The sequence below is a fragment of the Henckelia pumila genome, chromosome 2 (assembly GCF_033568475.1).
Source record: "Henckelia pumila isolate YLH828 chromosome 2, ASM3356847v2, whole genome shotgun sequence".
Taxonomy (NCBI): Eukaryota; Viridiplantae; Streptophyta; class Magnoliopsida; order Lamiales; family Gesneriaceae; genus Henckelia; species Henckelia pumila.
The window spans coordinates 194,871,378-194,878,601 of NC_133121.1; the positions used below are offsets into that span (position 1 = coordinate 194,871,378).

The 7,224-nt window shown below is 38.1% G+C and overlaps 1 long non-coding RNA gene across 7 annotated transcripts; it reads left to right on the top strand.

Moving 5' to 3' along the window:
- Nucleotides 1-1,510: 1,510 nt before the first annotated feature.
- On the top strand, nucleotides 1,511-6,104 carry LOC140882669 (uncharacterized). Of its 7 annotated transcripts, none has more exons than XR_012150255.1 (6): nucleotides 1,511-1,941; nucleotides 3,692-3,788; nucleotides 4,123-4,539; nucleotides 4,624-4,874; nucleotides 5,271-5,438; nucleotides 5,988-6,104. It is a non-coding gene; the product is annotated as an uncharacterized lncRNA (long non-coding RNA). The 7 variants fall into 7 exon arrangements; XR_012150257.1 differs by having other exon boundaries at nucleotides 5,271-5,335; XR_012150253.1 differs by having other exon boundaries at nucleotides 4,123-4,223; nucleotides 4,413-4,539; nucleotides 5,271-6,104.
- The last annotated feature ends 1,120 nt before the right edge of the window (nucleotides 6,105-7,224 follow it).

Here is a 7,224-nt window from a genome sequence, read left to right on the forward strand (position 1 = left end):
GCTACTTGGGCCGAGTTTGGCACAGCTTTTCAGAAGTTGTACTTTCCTCCTGCACTCCGTCAGGCGAAGGCGGGTGAGTTACTGAGTTTACGTCAGGGATCTATGACGATTGACGAGTATCAGCATAAGTTCTTTGATCTGTTATCCTATTGCTCCGAGATTGCTGACAGCTCTGAGATGAAGTACAATCTGTTCCTTCAGGGTCTTAACCCGGAGATTCATGATAGGGTGGCGGTCGGTGATGATATGACCTATGAGGGTTTGGTGAGCCGTTGTCACCAGGCGGAGGATAGCATTCGGCGTAACAGGTCTTTCTCTCATTCTAGACCTGCGAGTTATTTGGGTCCCCATGCTCAGTCTTTCAAGAAGTCCGGATCTACTTCTTCTTCATCTGATTCCGGTGGTGTTGTTCGTTTTGGAAAGAAGGAGAAATGCGACCATTGTGGGAAGAACCATCCGACAGAAAAATGCCGTAAAGCTTCTGGGGCATGTTTTCGATGTGGAGAGGTTGGTCATCTCCGAAAGGATTGTCCATTAGCTGGAGGAGGCGATTCAAGTTCTGGTTCAGGATCGGGTTCTCAGGCTACCATTCAGCAGAGATCGCAGGGAAAGTGTGACGCCTAAAATCCAATTTACTAAATCACATGCATTAAATTTAATAAATATTAGAATTATTATTTTTAGGTTTAATTGATTTAAATTCTTTATGCTAATTATGTGTTAATAAAATATTTTATTATTTATTCAAATGATTTTTATTGTACTAACTATTTAATCAATATTTTTAATTGTTTAAGTTTATCTGTCAAAATGATTTTTATTGTGCAACTTAATTGTTTTAATATTTTAAAGGTTTAAGCTTGCATATTTAAATGATTTTAATTTCTTAGTTTATTCTTTTAAATGATTTTAACAGTTTAGCTTATTTTGTTTAAATATTTTTGAGTGTCCAATTTATTTATTTTAAATAACCTAAGTTTAGCGGTTAGTTATTTTAAATTATTTTAAATGCCTAGATTATTTACTTAAATTTTTTTTAATTGTTCAAATCATTTTAAATGTTTTATTTCTGCTAGTGTATTTATTTAAATTGTTTTTAAACGTTTGTATAGTTCGTTTAAAATTATTTTTAATCGCTCTGTTTATTGTTTAAAAATTTTATTTATTGCTGTGACATCAAAATATTTAAAGTGTTGATTTCTAATTCTAAGTTAGTGTTTAAAATTCTTTAAAGAATTAGTTGCCTCAAAATCCATTTTTTCCGCGCACTAGAGATTATTTTTAAATTTTTGCGAAAATTAGCATTTTTAATTTCCGAACTAGTAAAATCCAATTTAATATTTTTTTTAAATTAAAATTTTCAAGCTTGTGTTTTATTTAGTGCAATTTAAATTATAGTCCTAGCTACTAAGTTGTAGTAGCACTTTCCCCATTACACTCACACACTCACATTTATATACTTACATCTATACTTACACACTCATATACACTCAAACTTAATACATAACCCTAGCCCCTAAAATTCACACCCATTTCTCAACCTTTACACACACACACATCCATGATTTTCTCTCCATCTCTCACGCCTTGCACCTCCATCGGCTCCTCCATCTCCTTCAAGCTTTCCCTCCGCCAGCGGCTCTTATTTTTTGGCGAAGCTCCTCCATGGCAAGCTGGTCGAGCTAGTTCCTTTTCTTTTGAGCCCGGTTCCCGCTTGTTGCAGCTCATTGGATCGGCCATCGACTTAATCTCCATCTATCCTTCAAAATTGCAAGCTCGATGCCGCAGCCCATATTTTTCTTTCTTCTTTACCAAAGCTCCTCCACGGCAAGCTGACCGAGCTGGTTTCTCCTCCTTGGCAGCTCGGCTTCCACTCGTGGAGCTTGTTGGATCGATTTGCAGCCCACTTGAGCACTTGTTCTTCGGTTGTTTGTAGCTAAGGCAAGAATATGGCTTCTCCTTCCTTTCATCATGTAGTTTTGTATGTTGTGTGTATTGCATATCATCAAACCTTTGAAATATATAAGTATAGGTGCCCTGTTTTGGTTCAAAAATTTTTGTGCAGATTTAGCATTTCATGAGTGAGAATTTAGTTGTTTGTTGGGGGTTGAAAGGAATATTGAACTTAAAGTGTGGATGCTTGGATGCCATGCTACCTTCAAAGTGTCCAGATTATTTTTTTATGCTATAGGATTTCGAATTTTTCCAGAAAAAAACATCCCATGTTGTGGTTGAAATTTTCAGAAAAATGAGCTTGCCTTGTGAGTTCGAATTTCAGGAATTTATATTTATCATGTGATTCAAAATTGTGGTGTTTTATTGTGTTGATTTGGATGGTAAATTAGGGACTACCATGGGTGAATTGTAGTCACATGGTAGTGTATAAAATGGCTTGATGTTTAACTTGTAAGTGGAGTTGAGGATCATTCGAGTTGGCTATGGTTGGGCTCGGTTTTGGTAGTGTTTAAGGGCTGCCATTTTTGAGTTAAGTTGAGCTGAGTTTAGGTGGGTTTGAGGGGATGGTTTAGTGGTGTGAGTGAGTCTAATGCATTGGTCATGGTCCTAGATTATTTTCTTGGGAGATGGGAGTCAAATAGCTAAGGTTTTCATGGGATATAAAACTAGAACATGAGCAGAATTCTAGGTGATGTTTGAGCTGTCCGGAAATTAATTTTTAAAACAGGGTTAAACTCGGGTTTTGGTCAAGGGCTCGGGTCTGAAATTAGTCTAAGATGTTGGGAATATGTCGGTTCAAGGGGGAATCAATCCGGTTAAGTCTTGGTTGAGTTCTAGATTTTTGGATGTAAAGGTGCACAATTCTAGGCTTTTAAGCTTGCTGCCCGGAAATAAAATTTTTATAAAATGATTGCTTAGGAATAAAACTCCAAGGATGATTTACCTACTTAGTTCTAAGTGTCATGGAATCGTGGTTTCAAGAGGAATCCTTTTTTAATAAGAATCGAGTAAGTTACAAATTTTACGGGCGAACCGCTCGAATTGTCTTAAGCGCTAAATTATGGGTTAAATTTCCATCCTTTGGGTGGCTTCCTAAATCACCATCCCGGTCATTCTTGTGTGAGTCATATGCATGATTATCGAGTAATATTTACATGTACGTCATATTTACATATGCATGCTAAGTCTCATATTCTAGAACAAAAAAAAAAATATTTTTTGGAACAAAGTGAGATGATTGTGACTATAAAAAGTATGGGTTTGGACGAGTTGAGAGACGTTCTGACTTCCCTTACAAAATTTATGGGTTTGGACGAATTGGAAGAAATCCCGACTTCCCTTACAAAGTATGAGTTTGGACGAGTTGGGAGAAATCCTGGCTTCCCTTATCAAGTATGGGCAAGACGAGTTGGGTGTTATCATGACTTCCTTGCGGCATAGTGCACTGCAGCCATGATCATGATCGAAATCACAGAGTCACAATCCAAGGATCTAAGTTCAATATTTATGACTATGTTCAGATCAGCTTATTCAATTATTTATGTTCGACTTAGCCATGCATATGTTTCATTCATGTTCACTCCATTTATTTAAAAATCATTTATTTCAGGTAAGGGCACAAAGTATTTTTAGTATATGCTACTCTAAATATGCGTGTGCTTGTATTTACGTAGTACTCGTTATCCCCCCATATTCTTTCTGAGTCTTTTAGACTCACTACACTTATTATTTTCAGGTGAGGAGTATTTTATTTAGATCGAGGGGCAAGACTATCGAGTGGACTGCGATGCGGGCACGACACATCCCTTCGACCTATGCTCGTCTTCCACATGGTTACTAGAATTTATATGTTATGAAGCATTTATTTTGCTTATTTGTCAAATGTATATGTAATGTTTAGTTATAATTGTTTTGGGCATGTAAACATTAGATTTTTAAACACTTTTGGATATTTGTTATGTCGAATCTCTTCCTTGGGTTCTCGTTCTTTTCTCAGTTAAGTTTACTCGTGTCGTCGGTTGTTTATTTCTTTCATTTTATTTTGTTTGCTGTCTGAGACAGGCGGGTTTTCACTTAAACAAATAGGTCATGCCGAAATTTTTATAAAATTTTTTGAAAATCCGTATTATTTACTTATTAATTATAAGTAATTAGAGGTCGTTTCAGACAGTATGCTGGGAGTTCTCATTTGAAGCCGGGGACTTCTGGCCAGGTGTTTGCCTTGAGGAATGATCAGGCAGTGGAGGAGAATGAGAAAGTCATCGCAGGTACATTTCTGTTATATGGAATACCTGCTCTTATACTTATTGACACTGGTGCATCTCATTTCTTCATTTCTGCACATTTTGTTAAGAGGCATAAGTTATCATGCATTTCACTAGACGTAGTAGTTTTTGTTTCTACTCCGACGGGTCAATCTTTTTTGGCTAAGCATCTAGTGATGGGTTGCCCTTTAGAGTTCTAAGGAAACATTCTGATAGCAAATCTCATGGTTCTTGCGATGGATGACTTCGATTGTATTCTGGGGATATACATGTTGACTACCTATTGAGCTTCAGTGGACTGCTATCAAAGATTAGTACTGTAATGCCCCGATTTTTTTTATATTTAAGTTTAATTGAGATAATTAGGATTTTCAGTATTTGAGGGCCGTTTGATAATTCGCAGGGGGTCATTTTGCAAACTTTAAAGAATTGAGGGACCATAATGCAAATGTGGATTTTATATATTATCTTAAGGCAAGTTGCCTTTCCCATCACTCCATACCTCTCCTTTCCTTCTCCATTCGTACGTACTGAGTCGAAGCCATGGGAGACGACATTTCGAGCTTCTCTTCCATCCGATTCGCACGATCCGACCGTTAGATTTTCATTCCGAGTTGAGATTCACGATCACCGGAACGAGGGCTTCGTTTTGACGTAAGTTTTGCTACGATCCTCGGACTTTGATTTTTGTTGGGTTGTCAGAATTTGATAATCTTGGAGTATGTTGTTCTTGATTTAGCATAGATCGTGTATTCGAAGTCGGTTTGAAAAAAAATCGAAGTTTGAATTTTATTTGATTTTTGAGGCATTATTTCAAAAATGGGGTTGTTGGATTTTGATGGATTTGATTGATTTTGGATTTTTTGGTTGGTTTAGAAGATGTTGTGGATGGTTTGGGATTGTTTGTTGTTGTTGGAGATTTTTGGTTTGACCGTTTATAGCCGTTATGCCGTCGAAATCGAGTTTGGATTATCGTTTGTTGTTCGGTTCATTTCCGGGTTTGATTGACTTGTTGGATTGATATCGAATCCGTATATTCTTCATTTTCAGATTTGGATTGGAGTTTCGGGTTTGGTTTGAGCTTGGAAGTTGAATCGAATCGAGAGTTGGAGACGGTATATTGATTGAATTTCTTTGTTTCGATTTGTTGTGATTCGATTGATTATTTATTTGAGTTCGTTGTTATTTTCAAATTTGAATCCTCGACGGACTTGAAAGGTAAAAGAAGACATTGATTCGAATGGGGTAGAATACTCGAGTTTGATTTATTCTCGAGCCCCGAAAATCACATACTGCATGTTAATTAATTGCTTGTGTTGAACTTGATTGATTATGTTGATTACACTTGCATTCATATTGAGCCGAATATTCGATTCGTTTTGAATTTAGACGATTTAGGGAGCTATATTGAAGTGGTCTTGAATTTTGAGTTTTTCCAAGTACTAGAATACTTCTTATAGTTGCTCTGAAGTCTAGGGGTTTGAGTCGTGCGACATCCGCCCCAAATGGGTGTGTAGGTGGGTTGTTGTAGTGACTTGGCCCCGGGATCCCAACCGAATACCGATTGATATTTCGATTATCTGATTTGATAGTCCCGAGCTTTTGAAGCCATGCATACATTCACTCTCTTTTGAGTTATTGATGATTGTTACATTTCGATATGAGATGTTTAACTGATATTGTATGCCTGTCCCTTTTACTTAAAAATTGTATTTCTAACCGGTTTATCCGGCTGTTGTTTTTATTTGTATGTGTACTTGGCAACAGGAGGATCAGGAGCTGGATCGAGTTGTTTGGGTTAGCTCGGGGTGAGAATTGATAGAAGTGAGAAACCGTGTTTTGTAGGGTCGTGTCGTTGAACTTGTATTGTTTTGATTAGTCGAACGAACCCTATCGTCGAACTTAGTTTGTATTTCGGCTTGTACTGTATTGTATTATGCATGTGGAATTCGTAGTGCATGTATTTGTTATGAAGCTTGAATGAAATGGATTTGTTTAGCCTCTTTCGGTTCTGTGGATTTCTGGGCAGCATCCTTGGATTTTCGGGTGCACTCGATCGCATGAGTTTAGTGCGATCGAGCGCAGCCCTCTTGTCTCGGGCAGAACTTTGGAAATTTGCGTGTGATCGATCCCACGAGTTCGTGCGATCGATCGCAGCACTGTTCATTAAACTTAATGTGAGACCCCGTTTTCTAATAATCTATTCAGGGACTAATCAATCAATAAGCATCACAAACGAAAACCAAAAGAAAAGGATTTTTTTTTAATGAAGAGTGCTGCGATCGATTGCACACAAAACTGAGTATTCAAGTCGTTGTACATCTTTCGGCCTCCTGGATGAACACTGAACCGACTGCAATGCGCCTCTCGAAGAATACGCTGTCTCAACTCAGAAACATCGGGCACAACAATACGGTTATTCACGAATAGCATATCATCCCTGACCTGAAATTCTGACTGATGACCTGATCGAACCTTCTCTATCGAACTCTGAATGCTCGGATCGGATCTCTGTGCCTCTCTGATCAACTGAAACAACTCTGGCTCGGCCTGAATCGCAAAAACTCTGATGGATCTCCTATCGATTTCAAACTCCAAACCAGAAGTACAACAGTCTTCAATCAATTGAGAGACACTCCTCGTAGAAAGAGATAAGGAACAAAGCTTCCGACTAAGAGCGTCTGCAGCTGCATTCGACTTTCCAGGATAATACTTGATCTCACAGTCGAAGTCCTTAAGCAAATCCATCCATCTCCTCTGTCTCATGTTCAGCTCGGACTGGAAAAACAAGTATTTCAGGCTCTTATGGTCAGAAAATATCTCAAACGACTCGCCAAAAAGATAATGGCGCCAGGTCTTCAAAGCAAACACAATCGCCGCAAGCTCAAGGTCATGTATCAGATAACGAGTCTCGTGCGGCTTCAGTTGCCTCGAAGTATAAGCTATGACGTGCTTCCTCTGCATAAGAATGCATCCAAGATCACGGTGAGAAGCATCACAGTAA